This window comes from Solanum dulcamara, chromosome 9 (assembly GCF_947179165.1).
Source record: "Solanum dulcamara chromosome 9, daSolDulc1.2, whole genome shotgun sequence".
Lineage (NCBI taxonomy): Eukaryota > Viridiplantae > Streptophyta > Magnoliopsida > Solanales > Solanaceae > Solanum > Solanum dulcamara.
In genome coordinates, this window is record NC_077245.1 from 37,128,489 (window position 1) to 37,146,357 (window position 17,869).

General features: G+C 36.8%; 1 pseudogene; it reads right to left on the bottom strand.

The window, feature by feature from the left end:
* Window positions 1-451: 451 nt before the first annotated feature.
* Window positions 452-571, bottom strand: LOC129904865 (5S ribosomal RNA; annotated as a pseudogene).
* Between the last annotated feature and the right edge of the window lie 17,298 nt (window positions 572-17,869).

The following is a 17,869-nucleotide window of genomic DNA, read 5'->3' on the forward strand; positions in this document are numbered from 1 at the left end:
GTTAAGCACCTTCTCACATTCTCGTAAAGGTAAAGAAAGACACGAGATAACAAATCTAAAGTGTTACTAGCCGGGGTAAGGAAAGTGTAAAATGGCTTAAGTAAGAGGGGAAGAACTAACTGATTACTACAGGATGGCGAGCTCATATGCCAAACTTCTTCGGGATTATGCCGGCTAATAACAGACAGAACTCAAAGCGGCTATAAAGGTCACTATATGAACGAACTTTAGTGCTACTCAGTAGCCAACCCTAATGAATGGGTGCGTATAAAAGGGGTGAATACAGTAGGGGACTAGGGACGTGGTCATAGTGGAACTAAAGATCTACCCCTATACCTGTTGCAAGATAATAGAGGAAAGGGCAAGGCAAAATATGAGGACTAGCGAGACCACACTAAGGTAAATCTTGGGCTAAGTTGAGTGTCTCGCACATTATTGCAAGTATTACAATGAAACGCGACACGAAGACTTCCCAGGAAGGTCACCTATCCCAGTATTACTCTTGCCCAAGCACGCTTAACTTCGAAATTCTAATGGAATTTAGTGCATTAGTGCTGGTATGATCGCGCGAGATGGAAGGATCTGAACTAACGACGGAGAAACGACATGGGATTATGTACCTAGGGTACTATAAGTTACGTTGAGGGAATTGTAAAAAGGGCTTAAGGGAAACCAGCAGGATTAGCTAATTACTAACTAATGGCGCACTTGAATGCCACAGTTCTTCAACATAGTATCGGTTAATGATAGGCAAACCACAGAATGGCTATATGGGCCAGTGGGCGAGGGAATTTCGACACCACTTGGCAGCCAACTCTAAGGATTAAAAAGTAAAACCCAAAAGATAGAGTGCTAGTTAAAGTTTTGGAAGGAGTCAAGAAGGACTATACGAGGTTAAGAGTAGGGTGTTATACGGTTTATTGTGAGTAGGCTAATGAATCAGCCTATTTGTACCTTATGCATCTGGAACTAGGTGAAGTTATAGGACAAGGAGGTAGTAAGGTTCCATGAGGTTTCCCCAGCTAATATCTCAGATAGAGGGACTTCAATTATGATTAACGTCTAGAGATCAGTCCAAGAAGCGATCGGGAGCACAGGTAGGTCTTAGTACCCCAGTTTCCCTCGAGCTGTTGGACAGACTAAGCGCACTATTAGGCGCTAGAAGATATGTCGCGAGTCGGGGTGTTAACTTCGAAGGTAGCTGGGATGATTATCCATCACCTATCGAGCTGCCTACCATGATGGCTACCACATCGGTATCCCAATGACCCCGTACAAGACTAGTGGGGCAGGACGTGTAAGTCCCTATTAGTTGAATCGAGGTTGGAAAAATTAAGCCAGTTGACCCAAACATGATTAAGCAAGTTATTGACTAGTAGCCTAGAGTCGACAGAAGTGATATGCAGATAATCGACATCGATGTGCAAAGCTCAAACTAACGATTAGGTATTCGTAACAGGATCACCTAGGAAGGGAGTAACAAGATTTGGCCAGAAAAGGAAACTTAACCCAAAATACATTGGATCTTATCGAGTTGCTAATAAGATGGGCAAAGTTGCCCGTCAGTTAGACCTACCGCCTGATTATGAAATTATATGCCCGGTACGTCTATACGGGTACTTCACAATGTACTAGTGATCCACCCAGAGTGTGTCCCGTAGATGATGTCCATGAAATGGAATCCTGTGAGGAATAACCTATAACCATCTTAGAATGGCAAATTAGAAAGTTGCAAACTAGGATGTGACTCCTGTCAAGGTATTATGGCAAAATAAAAACCAGAATAAAGGTGCCCTAAGAAGTCAAAAAGCAGATAGAAAGAAGATATATGAACTTTTTTCCTATGTACAAAGGTAGTCTAAACCCCTAAATAGATTGAGAGACGACGGTTATATAGAACCCCTGAGATCCTTGTGAAACCCTATGAGGTAAGTTAACATTCGGGGACGAATATTCTAAAGGGAGAAAGGATGTTATACCCCAAACTTTTAAACTCGGAATATCTCTTAAGTTCCTTAGACATTATCATGTGAGCCGGATATACTACGACACTATCAAATGACCCTAAGGAGGGGAGAATGTGATACCTCATAGTAGAGAAGGTTGGAAATAGAGTCATAAGAATCCAGAAGGAATTGAAGGCCAGGTGATGAGTCGTAGGACTCGATTTACCCACGTAAGATACTAACTTGGAAGTCCTACATACCAAAGCTACTTGAGTATGTACCAAGCTTACGTAGCACAGATTACCTAGGCTCTTAAACTAAGACGAGATTACGAACCCACGAGGAGGAGGAGAAGATGACATGTGAAAGCCAATGAAGGCGTGATACAAGGCAGCACCTCAATCAAAGCAGGTGATCCACCTGCTTGGGGTCAAGTAGTGACCCACCTGCTTGGAGGAGGTGGGCCCCACTGCCACGTGGCAGCCCCACCTTACTTGCATGGACACGGTGGCCCAATAAGGGCTGGACATGTGTCCCCCTTAGGGGATGACACATGTAACCTCTTGGGACCACATATATGTATGTATATGTAACATATACTTCAGTTCCTACACTTAAATCTACAGCAAAACAAAGAAAACAAACCCTAAGTCTAGAGAAAAACTAGCGACGGCTTGGAGGAAAAAAATAGGTAAGTCCCAATTTCGTCCCATGAATTAATTATTTAGGGTATCCTACGATGATATAGTGATGTTTGAAAACGTAAAAATCCATTTTGGGGCAGCAAGGACGAGCTACAAATAGTCCACTACTTTCAGCACGTTAAAAAGGTTTCCGAGGCGCAATTTTGGCCAATTTCGGGTAAGGTAAGGCTTCTCCTTTAAATTTGGAATTTATAGGGTCATTATGAAGTGTATTATACACCTTGTATACTTCTGGAAGTGTAGTAAAGTCGTGGAAATTCTTGACATTCGAAATAAACTAAATTAGAATCGTTAAAGTTAAATTGTAGTCGAAATGAGGCGTTGTGCATGTGGGGGATGCTGCTGCTCGTGTGGTGGTGTGTTCCAGGTCGTAAAATTGTTTTAAAGGAGTTGGGGTAGATTCTGGTTGCATCCACATGACCCCCCTCTTCGTACAGTTAAAGGTTTTGCAAAACAAAAACTAGAAACCTTATTTTGGTATCGTAGTTTCGAACAAGTCATTTGGAGTTTATGTTGTATATTGTTGATGTGAATTTATTAAACATATACTGCAGGTTGTTGTTGTTGGTTGGCTGTTGGTATTATGAGTGAAATTGAGAATTCGTATAGGGCACATTATAGGGGAGGTGCTGCTCGATTTTCATTAACGCCTTAGCTAATTAAGGAACTAATCGAGAAGGCGAACGAGGGGTTGAGTTTTATGAATAATCATGTGTAGCCTAAGGTGATGGAAAGCCATGGGTTTTTAATACTCGTGTTACTTTTATTTTATTTAGGTTCAAAGAATGACGAGACGAACGAGATAAGAAGTAACCCGAAATAGGTATGTGAAGCTTTCTCTTGGCATGTTTTTGACATAAGTATGTAAAGCCTATCCTTCCTTTCTTTTGGGCATGTCTTAGATTTAAGTGACCAATGATAGGTGTATGAAGGTTGGGGTAACTCTATTTATGAGCTCTGAACATGATTCATGATTCATAATTTGTATTCACTTCTGAATGTTAAGACTCTTAAAATAGTTAAGCCCCTAATCCTCGAGTCTTCTCTGTGACCGTATAGTGATTGATTAGACAGAGCCCTTCTTTTTCCTAAAGACTTTGAGATAATTAATGCTCAGACTTCTATAAGATATTTCACACTAGTACGTATCTAAGATTTCCAAAACTGCTTTTTACTTAGTCCTTAGTGACAGTTAGAGGTATACGTTAGATACTTCTTACCCTGATCTCCAAGTAATGATTCGCTTGAGGACTTCATTGAGTCTCAGATAACGATTTAAATTATGTTTTATTTTTCACTACTCTACTCGTGTATACTGTAATACTTCTTCTTCGAGTCCCGAGCCAGTTATCGGATTCGTGCACAATTCCACTGCATTATCCATCGTGCCCTCACTAGAGGGTCGGGTATGTATGTATATATGTGATGATGTGTTGTAATAAGGAGGTGATGGTTCTACAAATATGATTCACCGGATCCCTGATGGGGCCGGCTATATTGAAAATTTGACCATGCATGTTTTTATAAATCACAAAGTACAGGTACAGATTCCTTATAAGGTATTTTATCCCCTACTTCTCTATTCCAGATATGCCCCAATCGTATTGTGTTATGTTTTACATACTCAGTACATATGTCGTACTGATCCCCTTTTCTTGGGGGGCTGCATTTCATGCTCGTAGGTACAGGTACAGGTTTTGGGAGTCCGTCAGCTTAGGATTCTGCTCAGCTCAGCTGCAAGAGGCTCTATTGTATCAAAGCCTAGTTTTTGGCACTGGATGTTGATGTATAGTATTGTTTTGTTATTCAAGGGTACGGCAGGGGCCCTGTCCCGCCATATGTTGTCATTAATATTGTTAGAGGTCTGCAGATATGTATGTGTCTGTTTTATTCAGTTGGGTCTACATGATGTATTATATATGTTATTATGTTATGGAAGCCTTATCGGCTTGAGTGCCCTTTCATGCTTTGATGCAAATAAAAGAGGCTACAGATATACGAAAAGGTTATCGCACAATAGGGTTCTGATGCATGGCATTGTGTTGTTTGTAGTTTGGTTTGACTACACTTGATTTATATTCATTGCATGTTTATAATTCGATGTGACCATAGCTGATAAATATGTATACAGGGGGTCCAGGTCGGACCCCAGTTGCGACCTACGGGGATGAGTTGTGACAAGTAAAACTTATATACATAGTCAATTTGAATGAAAATCATAAGAATACTTGAAACCATTGAATTTCATAATCATAATTGAAAATAGCTTCATGCATGGGAATTTATAATTCAACTTGAAATCGTGCAATTTATATAGAAACATATTTATAATGATTATTAATAGAAAATAAAAACATAATTGAAATAGTCCCATGCAATTCATCAAACTAAGGTTATAAACCTAATTGAAATTAATGAGTTTGAGTAAAAACCTTGGAAATCCATGGGTAAAAGGAATCCATGGATCAATCCCCACATACCTTGAATGAATTTGAACTTAGAACTGAGAAAGAAAAGTTGTTCTTGAAGAAACCCTACCCAAAACTTGAGGAAGATGAAGATCTCTTGAGGAACCTTGGGGGAGCAGACTTAAAATTGTTTGGGAATTAATGAGGGAAAAGAATAGACTTAAGAGTATTTAGGACAAGTACATAATTAATCAAGTTCAAAAACATCTACATACATTAATGAAAGAATAGGGAATAGCCGAAATACCCATTATTTATCTGAAAAATTGTGACCCATCATGAGTCATCACCACGGACCGTCAAAGGCACCATGATCCGTGATACCGTCCATGGTAAGAGACTTAATATATTTGAAAAGAGAATTTGGGAGGCTACCCACCACGAGACCCACCACTGCTCGTGAAGGCCACAACATTCCATGGTGGTCTTCCGTGGTGGCATCCTTGGACAAACATTCTAGGGGCATGCAGGGATAGTTTCAGGACCTCCTTCATGGAGACCATGATAGCTTGTAAAGGTCATCACTGTCTATGAACAATGGGAGTGGTGCAGGACTTGTAGGAGGGTCTGCAGGAGCGACCACTATGGTACCCACCATGGTCTGTGAAGGGCTATACGGCCCGTGGTAGTCAAGCGTGGTCCCTGCCTTTGAATATTTTCTATGGGCCTTAGTGGAAGGGTCACCACAGAGGGAACCACGGCTCATGGTGCTTGCCATGGATAGTGGTCCTTTACCTACAAGAATAAAGTTTAGGGAGTCCACCACGGTGGTACCCACAAGGCAGGTGCTGACCACGGCTCGTGATGGCCTTTGTGGTCATCACCTGGTGCTAAATTCTGAAAAACATAATGTTGGGATTTCACTTTTGTTCCTCGATTTCCATTTTTTCAACTTTCGAGATCTTATAATATCTTCACCTTTGGAACATTCGTCCTCAAGTGGGACTCAATCCAGAATGAAAAGAATAAGAAAGGAACATATGCATAAAACATAAAATCTTTAATCTCAAGCAAAAACATAACTTTAAAACTCATTTCATAAACATGAATGCATATAAAACCATGAGGACAACTGAAACACATGATTTGGGCTGACTGGACCATGAAGGAACTAAATACCTCAACTAAGCACGGAAGGAAAGAGATTAGGATATCAGGACATCATATCGGCTTCGGCCTCCCATGTAGCATCCCCAACATCTTGTTACTCTATAACACTTTAACTGAAGCTATTTCTTTGTTTCTCAACCTTCTAACTTGTCAGTCCAAGATTTTGACTGGAACCTCTTTATAAGAAAGACTCTCCTTAACCTTAATACTGTCCAAAGGCACAATAGATCTAGGATCACCAACAAACTTCCTCAAGAATGACACATGGAACACTATCTGTATGGAGTTCATATGGATGTATTCACTGATCATAAGAGTTTGCAATATGTGTTCAAGCAGTTTGACAAAATTATTCAAAAATGATTGACCAATGTTTTTTTTCTAATTTGGGGGTAGGGGAAGTTTTTTTCTAATTAAGGGTAGAGGAAAGGAAAATGGAGAGGGGATTACAAGGTGAGGGTTCAGGTAGCCAAACGGCTAATAAGATTCTCCATTGACCAATACAAGGTCTTATAAGAAAGCATTATTATTTTAAATTTTCAACCAATAATGTGGAACAAGTGACTGTCTATGTTGGTAAAAGATTACGGAAAGATAAAACTTCATTGTCATACTTATGACTCGAGTGAGTGACTTTATGTTTTTTAGAGATGCTAAATTATTGGAAAAAGTAGATGGTTAGGAGAGTAAATGTTACTAAATGAGTTTAGAAGATTAATATATGAGGTGGAATAGTGAGATATCTATTATTGAGTTCCTGTCATATCAGAGTCAACAACTGTGTTCGAACTGATCGTCACGCGCTTGTGAGCAATTTTGTAAAAATTACCTAAAATGTATAAAATACAAATATTGTAATTTACTAAGAAAAGCATGTTCAATGTTGCATCACCCAAAAACTAATCCTTACTTGATAGGAATAAAGAATTATAAGTACAAGACTACAAACTCTTAAATGAAATCCTGGTGAAGAACTCATGCCTTTGATTTGCTTCATTATCTTATGTTCGAATACAGTAGATTGTATGAAGTACTTCCACTATTTTTACTGGATCTATTATAGGATGTGAAATAGAGTTTGCCTTAGATATGTCAATTTATGCATATTGGATGTGAATATCGTTGCGGTATTAGGTATGTTAAACATTATTGGTGAAATTGTATTAGGATGCACAATTTTTTAACAAATATTAGCTTGGAATTGATGTTATGAGAGTCATTACTTCATAATGATACATTTGAATTTCTTTTTCTCATTTTTTCCTTTTACTCTTTTCCTTTAGCTAGTAGTTGATGTTATTATACTTACAAGTTTAAGTACACTCAGTTATTGACGTAGAAGCTTGTAAATGTTTGAAAAACAAAATAGTCCTACTTTGTTTATGCATCTCGGGCTTATGCAACATTGAACATGCTTGGAATTGATGTTATGAGAGTCTTACTTCATAATGATACATTTGAATTTCTTTTTCTCATTTTTTTCCTTTTAGTTTCTTCCTTTAGCTAGCAGTTGATGTTATTATACTTACAAGTTTAAGTACACTCATGACTGTTACCCTTGATTTTCTGTCTCATTTGTGAGAATTCATCTATCACCCTGCAACTTCACCATCACATATTTATGTACTTCTTACATAATAATTTTTATGGTGAATTTATTATATTTAATAATATGTTGTTGGATGTCTATTAGAGGTCTGGTGGGTATTTGATTTATTTTTTGTTTTGGTGCTTTTACTTTTTTTTTCCTCTCTTTTTCGAAAAATAAATTAAACCAGCAATCTCTGAAACTAAAATTTCATACAAATTAGTGTTTATGAATTTGAAGTTTGGCTAAGTTGTTGACTGGCTAAGTTTACTTGCATTCCCATTTTAATGCTCCATCTTCCTATCTATTAAAACTAGACTAGGAGCCCGTTTGGATGGGATTTAAGTTGGTCAAAACCAACTTAAAACCCCTTTGTAACTTTTGGACGTGTTTGCCTAATGCTAACTTTAAGCCATAAAGTTCTTAAAGTCAGTCAAAAATGAAAAGTTAGGATTTCTAACTTTTTTTTTCTAAGTGCTTGAAGTCATTTTTTTTTACCATAGAAATTACTTTTATATCCCTTATACTTTAACTAAATTCCCAAACTACGTTTTTTATTCTTTTAACCCTAAAATTCACGTCATTTTCCTCATTTAAGCACTTTTATCCAAACATTCAACTGCTTATTTATAAAAATAACTTTCAGTACTTTAAAATTCTAAAAGCACTTCATACATAAAAGTTACTTTTTTAAGTTCATCCAAACGGACTCTAGATGAGTAGATTCTACATTCAGAGAGCAGTAAATAGTTTCTTATTAATAGCAATGTTAATCGTCTTACTTAGTACTAATTATGATTTATATTTTTCATCTTTCCATCAATTCAAGGACTTCTATTTATGTACCAGATTTAGAACTGAAAATTGAATTTGAACAGATATTTTCACTACTATTTAAGAACTGGATTATTATGATTAGAGAATGAAAGAAATTGCAGTTCAACTAGGGAAGAGGATAAATTAAAGAAACCATCGCAGGTACGATAGAAAAAAAATGACAAAAGAAGAAAGGAAAAAAAGGAGTAAATAGAATACATGGGAGAAGAACTTGAAGACTTCCTTTAGATATTCTTAGTTCCTCGCATAGATCTCTTTCTTTTTCCATTAGGAGATTACTTTCTTTTATAAATTTGTTTTGCAATTCTGATTAAGTCAATGTGGTGTTTTGATCTTTTAGCTATTATTATGAGCTTTTGGAATAATATGTATGTATGACGTCAAAGGTGTAATTCTTCTTCTATCCCTTTTATATTTTGGATGTAATTTGCCTTTAATTTTATGAACTTTTTAAAGTATATCTTCATGTATTATTTAGTTAGCCTTTTAATTCTAAAGCTATAGTTAAATAATACAAATGTTTCAAGCTGTGTTTTTCTTTAAAATAAAAATAGACAATCTTTTCAATAGGTATCGTGATTTTTTTTTCTCCATCCATGAGTACAAAAAATAATTTTCTATTATATTAGATCAGAAAAAACACACACACAACTAAGAGATCATATTATCTTAAATAACTTCACATATTTCTTATTTGATGGCAAATGCGTTATCCGTTTTTATGAATTTTATTTAATAAACAAAATGTAATTGGTAAAAGTAATATTGTTAATTTAAACATTTTCTATTTTATAACACAATTTTAAATATAAAGAAGTTATATAATAATAGTATCAGATAAACGTGCAACGCACATTCCCAGAAACTAATATACATAAATATTCGAGGCTTATATATAGTCCTCGCTATATTTTAAATCAGGAAAAAGAGAAGGATATCAAAGCATATTACAATATTGAGTAATATTATTTTTAAATTATTATGTTTGTGCAATCTTTATATGCTTTTTAAGGTAATTATTGAAATTTTGTCTGGCAAGAAGATTGAAGGATTGAAGGAAATTTTTAAACAATAGATGCAAATGATAGTGGACATATCACGCTGGAAGAACTGAAAAGGGGTTTTGAAAGAGCCAGTACCAATAGGAAGCATTCATAAATAGGTCTAATTTCAATAGTTTTCTTTTTTTGTTTTTATTTCATCTTCTCAAATATCTATCGCATTCATCAGTTCCATTGCATTCTAATAGATCTTTCATTGCTCATTAATTTTTTTCCTTAGAGTCTCAAAGATATTCAATTTTTCGTACCTTTTTTATGTGGACTTGCTCTTCTCTGTATTTCAATTTATTTTATGCAAAATATTGAAAATCTAATGATAGAATTTTATTTTATTTTTCAGAATGTTTCTCGAGTTAGATTTATTTAGTTGTGCAACCTGAATTATAGTTATCAGAAAGAAGGAAATGAATGATGTGATATTTTTTTATTGGACTACAATAAGGATGCAATTTAGCATAATTCAAACAACCAATTAACAAGTTTGTCGTGCCCCCTAGCTCTTGGATTATCTAGATTGAGCCGTCAAAGTTTTTGACTGAGGCCAAAAATCATGATTCGCTGTTATGTCTTTCCATCAAACATGGAACAATAACAAATACTGTCATTTCCAGCAAATTTGTGATTGATATAGCAACAGATTCTATGTTTGACATAGCAAACGTCATATCCCCTCCTCTTCATTGTGCCTTTCTAATGCCTAATATTTTTGTCAATTAAATAAATGCGATGTTTCAGGACAGTTCATGTCTTTGGTTGAATGGTTGGGATGGATTGGTCACAAATTGGCGTTGTGCATTCTTTTTGGATATCAAGATCTGTAAACTTCATTTGTTTTTTCGTCTTCCCTATTTTTGAGATATATTTTTCAACTTCTTGCCACTTCTGCAAATTTTGTAGTTCTGGCAAGTTATGTTTCATTTGATCTCAGTTTTTTATCTTAAAAATATTCTTTTTATATTGTAAACATGTCCTCTTCCTTTTTTCGTCTGTTTGTTAAGGGTCAAAATGTTTTTGCACATCTTCTATGTTAATATATTACTCCCTCCTCCCAAAATGTCATTCTTTCTTTCTCAATCTATCTATAAAAAAGAATGTCATGATTTATAGCCACATAAATATCGATAACAGCTTTTTCACAATCTAAACTAGACCCTAAACGTGGCACGTCGAATAGGATCCTGAGAGACCCTAAATGAGCCTCTAAGCATAAATAGTATGACTTAAGATAACAAGATAATCAAGAGTAAACTCAAATGCGAAAGATTGTCAATACCAGAATCCGGGCCATGATGGCGCCTATTGTAACCCCCGAGTAGGCAAGACAAACCCAAGTCAAGCGGAAAACAAATCTCAAACTAATTAACTAATTAATAATATAAAAAGGCAGAAGCAAAAGAATATAACCAAAGAAAATTCGGGATAAGGTATAGATATGTAAATACGATACAAAATATATAAAATATACAAAAGGCCCGATAGTGACCAAAAAAATAACGAACTAACACTAGACCAAACCCCAGACCTTGTGTCACTTATACAGGAGCTACTAAGTACAAAAGCTGACAATATGTATAAATATACAATATAGATCTAACTGTCCAAAATAAAAATACAAGTCAGAGCAAAAGAGGGAATGTAGCAAGTCTCTAAATGCCGGGAACTCACCACAGTCCGGATCTGTCACCACTACGGATGATCAGGCGCGCGCTGGGGGTGGTTCGAACTAGGAGCTGCATCAAAAAGATGCAGAAGTGTAGTATGAGAACCAAAACACGGGGTACCCAGTAGGCATCATAGGCCGACTGAGCTCAGAAAGAATAAATATATAATAAGCAGCACGATGATACTAATAACAATAAGAGATGAGCACAACTACAAATACGGGGAAAGAAGGCGTGGGAATAATCATACAGTAGTCAAGTAAGACCTACCAATCACGTAAGCACATCAATAATCCCAACTGATAAAACACCGAAAGAATACACAAATGTAAACTCGTAGCTAAGGCTCAATATCCTTCAAAAGTATCATGAAGCTCCCGAAATTCACGCCTCTAGCATCCCAATAGTAGTAGTAGTAATAGTAACTCGAATATGTATCATGGGTTACCCAAAATTCACGCCTCGAGCTTCTCAATAATAATAATAATAATAATTTGAAATGTATATATCAACGGGTAGTCCGATATTCACGCCTCGATCTTCTCAATAAGAAATGCCAAATTTAAAAATATCACCGATATTTTCTTAAAATCATTACACTTATTCATCAACCAAAGATCTTGAAATTTAAATTTTTATTCTTTCTTTAACAAGGTATTTTTTACATTGGCGAGGCAAATCAATACAAGTAGTATGTCAAAATCATATATTACTCATGTGAGACTCTGGTGTGCCGAAAGCACGGCCTTGGGCACAACATATCAATATCATAAGCAACCAAGGAATAAACATAAGCCAAAAGTCACAAAAAGTGACCAACCGATACCAAACAAGTCAAGAAGCGGCATCCTAAGTTCAAATCACCTAGGAGCAATTACTAAGGATCCTAAACGATATAAATTAGTCAAGAAATCACTTAGACTAAGAATCCAACGATCAAAACTCCACCTTAGTCACTAATAATGACCATCGTTCCCAAAACTCTTAATAGAATATCAACACCTAAATCATCATCCTAATCATGTATTACTACTCAAATATACCAATTCTAACCAACATAAGTCTAACAAAAGTGAGCCATAACCCACCTTAAGTCAAAACTGCACCCGAACCGCTAAACTTAAGTCTTTTCTTTTCGGGCCGCCTCCAAATGATGTCACTCTATCAATTTATCGAAGAACACATCAAAACAAGTCCAACGATACCCATATTGCTATAATTACAAACAAAACCAAAATCAGGTCAAAATTTGACATTGGAATCCGTGTACAAAATCAGAAAACCAACTTTGTCACAAGGTCTCAAATAACTCTAGGAACTTATTCCTCCAAAATGGGCACATTCCGAGTATCGGAAGAGCTCAAACAACCCAACCAAATTCAAGCCCTAGAATAGTTCAAAAATACAAGAACTGATGAAATTTACGCGAAACTTACAACGATTTTAGAACGAAAGAGTCTCAGAATGTTCCCACAAGAATCCCCAACACACCAGAATGAGAATGATTGAAAATGATTAAGATTTGGTCCCACAATTCTGTTTTGAATGTTGGAAATGAAAGGAAAAGGGATGGCATCAGGTCTTAGAAGACCTCACTGCCAGGCCCCTCAATAGACTTCGTGAATGCGGAGAAAAGCTCCGCGTCTCTGGAGAGTCGGCTTCTAATAGACTTCGTGTTTCGGTGTGTTGGGAATATTCCGAGACCCATTTTAAAAGCCTTGTAAGTTTCGCATAAATTTCATCATTTCTTGCATTTTTAAACTATCCTAGGGCTTGAATTTGGTTGGGTTGTTTGATCTCTTCCGGTGCTCGGAATTTTCCCATTTTAGGGGAACAAGTTCCTTGAGTTATTTGGGACCTTGTGACGGAGTTGGTTTTTCAAATTCATGCACGGATCCGAATGTTGAATTTTGACCCAATTTTGGTTTCGTTTGTAATTATAGAAATATGGGTATCGTTGGCCTTGTTTTGATGTGTTCTTCGATAAATTCATAGAGTGTCATCGTTTGGAGGCGGCCCGAAAAAGAAAGACTCAAGTTTATCGGATCGGGTGCGATTTCGACTTGAGGTAGTTATGTCTCACTTTTGTTAGACTTATCTTGGTTAGAATTGGTATATTTTGAGTAGTAATAATTGATTAGGATGACGATTTAGGTGTTGAAATTCTATTGAGAGTTTTGGAAACTCTTTGCGAACGCGAAGGCTTGTCCTCCAACTTGAAGTACAACCATCCATACTTCCACGAACGAGGCCTCAGGCCCGCAAATATGGAGACAAAGAGGCTCTACCTCCGCGAATGCGGCCAGGGACCCATGAATATGGATAGTAAGTTTCATGTGCACCAGCAGCTGTGCTAGTGCATTTTCACAAATGGAGCAAGTCCCTCAACAAGGGTTGGGAACTCGTTTGGAATCTCATCGACACAAACGAACTATGCTACCCAACTGAAAATGGCTTTTCAGACTCAACGGAATCGACAAATTTTCCAACGGAGGTCATTTTGATGGAATATTGACCAAAGTCAAAGAATTTCAAAGAAAACACTTAAAATGCACAAACGGCCAAAACATCACTCCGATCATATTGGAAATCGAGCCAAAGGTCGTTCTAGACCAAAACTCGGCATTTCAAACCTAACCATACTGATAAAATTTTCATCCGACCGCATCTACTCAATATGTTGAACGAAGTCAAACTTGGTCAAACTTTAAAGTTAAAAGGGAAAAACCACTTAAACTCAAAATGAAGACTCCAAAACCCGAACCAACCTCCCTTCTAGACCAAAATAGGCCTTTCGGGGCTGATAGAACCATCGAAATTTTTATACAACGCTCGAATTTCTAGATGTTGACTAAAGTTAACTCTTTCAAACCTTAAGCCTCAAAAGTGTCCAAACCAACTCAAAACTCAATCGGATACCTTGGAAAGCATGACACCCATTCCAACATCACATATAATCTATAAAGAAGCTACGAGAAGGAGTAAAATGATAAAAACATACAAAAGCATGAAAATGACATTGGAGGTCATTACAAAGATAAGGCTCACAATGTTGAGATCTCAATAAAGGAGAATCTAAACATGACATATGAAATGAATAGAAACCATACTAAGTCTAGTCTAACAAGCATCTACTAACATAGATGGGGGCATAGAACAAGCCCTAGCTCACCCAAAACGTCTGAAACTAGAATTCATGAAAGAAAGACATAAGGAACCATATGGTTGTGCCCTCAAAGCATGAGGACTCACCAAGAAGTGTAGTATCAACAACAACTTGTACTATCCATGAGAGTGATGAGTAGCGTCGGATCCTATATTATAAGACAATGTAGGCACAAATATGCATCAGTACGTGAAATATACTAAGTATGTGAGAAATATGCATGACATAAACAAGAAATCATAGTAAGAATAAACATAAATGCATGACCAAAATTCCTTTAAGAGCTTAAAAGTAAATTATAAATCATGAGATAAGGTCAATGCATCATTAAAAGACATAGTGAAAAGCTTTAAGAAAACATAGTTCATTTTGTGGGATATTAACTGTAACCGACAATAAGACCGTGTGAGCTATAACATGGAATCCGATATAACTCCTACACTGAAAAAGGAGAGGCTACTTTGCCAAGGTAAACTCTATATCATTTCATTAATGCTACTATGGATCTGCTATTGTGGATCCACTAGCTAAGTCATTTAAGACAACCTACAAAGGCACATACTTTTGGACTAGAGGTTTCTATTATAAACTCCCTTACCAAGCTTCCACCTCAAGCCCTCTCGGTGATAAGTAAAATCCCAAGGGAATAGATAAAGTCAATTATCAAAACATATCATTAGGAAAGGCAATAATCATTTACCAATCCACATCATAAAATCATATAAGAGTAGCTCTTTTCAAATCATGATTCATAACATAGTTCATATAGACACTTACCTTTCTAAGTATCTAAATCATGATTTCTTTCATATTATGAGAAAACCTTTCACAAATCATGTATACTTACTCAAAAGCATCCTTGAAATATACTTCATCATTTTCATAAAACATACATAAATCCTTCATCAATTTCATGATCATAATTCATAGTTCATAAGTGAAAATCATAAGCATAATGCATGGGTCCATGTGAAATTAATTGTAAATCATGTATCTAAGTAAATTCATGGATAATAAAGTAGAATAACATTAATTGAATTGGGTGAAATAGAACTAGAAAGATTGAGATATTTTTGTACCCAAAGGATGAGAGGAATCCATTGGTAAATTCCCACATACCTTGAAAATTGAAGCGTTAAAGTAAGATCTAGCAATGAAGACTTGAACTTGACCTTGAAACCCTACCTTTTCTTCCTTGAGCTTCAAAGAGAATTGGAGAAGATAAGTTGAGAGATTTTTAGAGTTTTGGTGAATGAGAGGGAATAGGTTTGTCTTTAAGGGTAAAAATGGTTATAAAGTTAGTTATAGGTCCAAAACGACATAGTTTAGGCATTAAAATAATGGAAAAGGTTCAAAATATCCTTCAATTAAAACTGCCGAAGGTGACCTACGGTCTGTAGGTCCTTCTACGACCCGTCAAAGTCCCTTCGTAGAACCCACATCCATAAACAAAGGTCACTGGAAGTCGACCTATGACTTCCACCTACAGGTCATCAAAAGGGCTATGGGTCGTCGACGCCTCTCATCCTGCATACTAGGGGTGGGCGTTCGGTATTCGGTTCGGTATTTTCAAAATTTAGATTCGATAATTCGGTAATCGGTAATTCAAAGTATATACCAAATACCGAACTTTCAAACTTCGGTTCGGTAATTCGGTAATCGGTAAATAAAAATTCGGTTTGGTACGGTATTCGGTAATACCCAAATTTTTGCATCTTAACATTGGAGATTTTTTCTGGTTGTTTGTTTGTTGGTGCTGTAGGTACAGTTTCACAACACATTGGCACAATCTGAGAAGACAACTATGCTTGGTTGGTTGTTTGCATTTGTTTGATCTTTCTTGTGTAGGTGTGACAAGGGTACAAATACAACTATGGAAGGTGCATTCACATCACCCTGGAAGGAGCTGCTCATCAAGAATATCACATCAAACATCACACAACAACAACTACAATCTGCAAACTGAAGTTGAACATGGAGGAGCAACAGCAACTTCCAACAACTACAACTACAGCTCTTGGAGGCCCTTGCTCTTGTTTATTTGCTTGTTTGTGTGTTTATGCAGGTTACTGGAGCAGCAAATCCCAACACCTGGAGCCATTTTTCTCCTATGCAGAAACATCACACAACAACAGCAGAGACTACCACCAAATTAATGCACTCAAAATGGTTTTGCAACTTGGAGGATGCAATTTACTTGGAGCCAACAACAAGCAACAACCAACAGCAGCAAAGTCAGATTAAGTCAACAACAACCAATCTGAAGTTGTTAGAGCACTACATGGCTATTCTCCAGCACCTCTTCAGCAACAACATATCTCCAACAAGTTGCACCTTCTTCAGCATCAACAATTCCAACAAACTGGATCACAACTTACTTCCTTTTCAACATCTTCAGCATTCACAGAAGCTGATTCATAGCTTTTTGGCAAAACCCTGAAAGCTAACAAAATGCAACAACTTGTTTGTTAGGTCTTATATGGTATGTTGGTTCAGCTGCAACACACAACAACTAACAACAATACAATATAAGCTGCAACAATACACCAAGCAACATCACACTACAACACTTGCAGCAGCTCCCTACACACACTACAACACCAAGTAGCAACAATAAGCCAACCAGCAGCAACAATAAGCTGCAACACACTCAAGCAGCTCCCTACACACACTACAACCAGCAGCAACAACACCTGCAGCAGCTCCCTACACTACAACCAGCAGCAACAACACCTGCAGCAACCAGCAGCAACAACAAACTACACACACTACAACCAGCAGCAACAACAAATTACAACACCTGCAGGCTGTAGGCTGCACTGCAACAACAATAAGCCAACCAGCAGCAACAATAAGCTGCAACACTACAACCAGCTGCAACAATAAGCTGCAACACTACACACAACAGTCAACAGCACCTGCAACAGCATACAACATGCAACAACAACAACAAAATGATTCAGCTGCAACACACAACAACATCAAACAACATAAGCTGCAACACTACCTACAGCAGCAGCACACTACACACACCACCACCACCACCTGAAGCAGCTCCAAAATCAGAAGTCAGAAACAGTAGCAGCAGAGGAAATAGAGTCCAAAATTTGCTTTTACTATTTTTCAGCTTGAACAATGCAAGTCAATATCATCCATAGCTAAAAAGAATTTAAAATGTGTCAATAATTAAACAAAGTAAAAAAATATAAAAATAAAATACCAAAACTCAAAAACATACCAAGTTCAAGTTTCATAAGGTCATTAAAATCTTCTTCAACATTTATGGGATAAGGCTCATTTCGACGCCAATTTTGAAGACAAATAACAG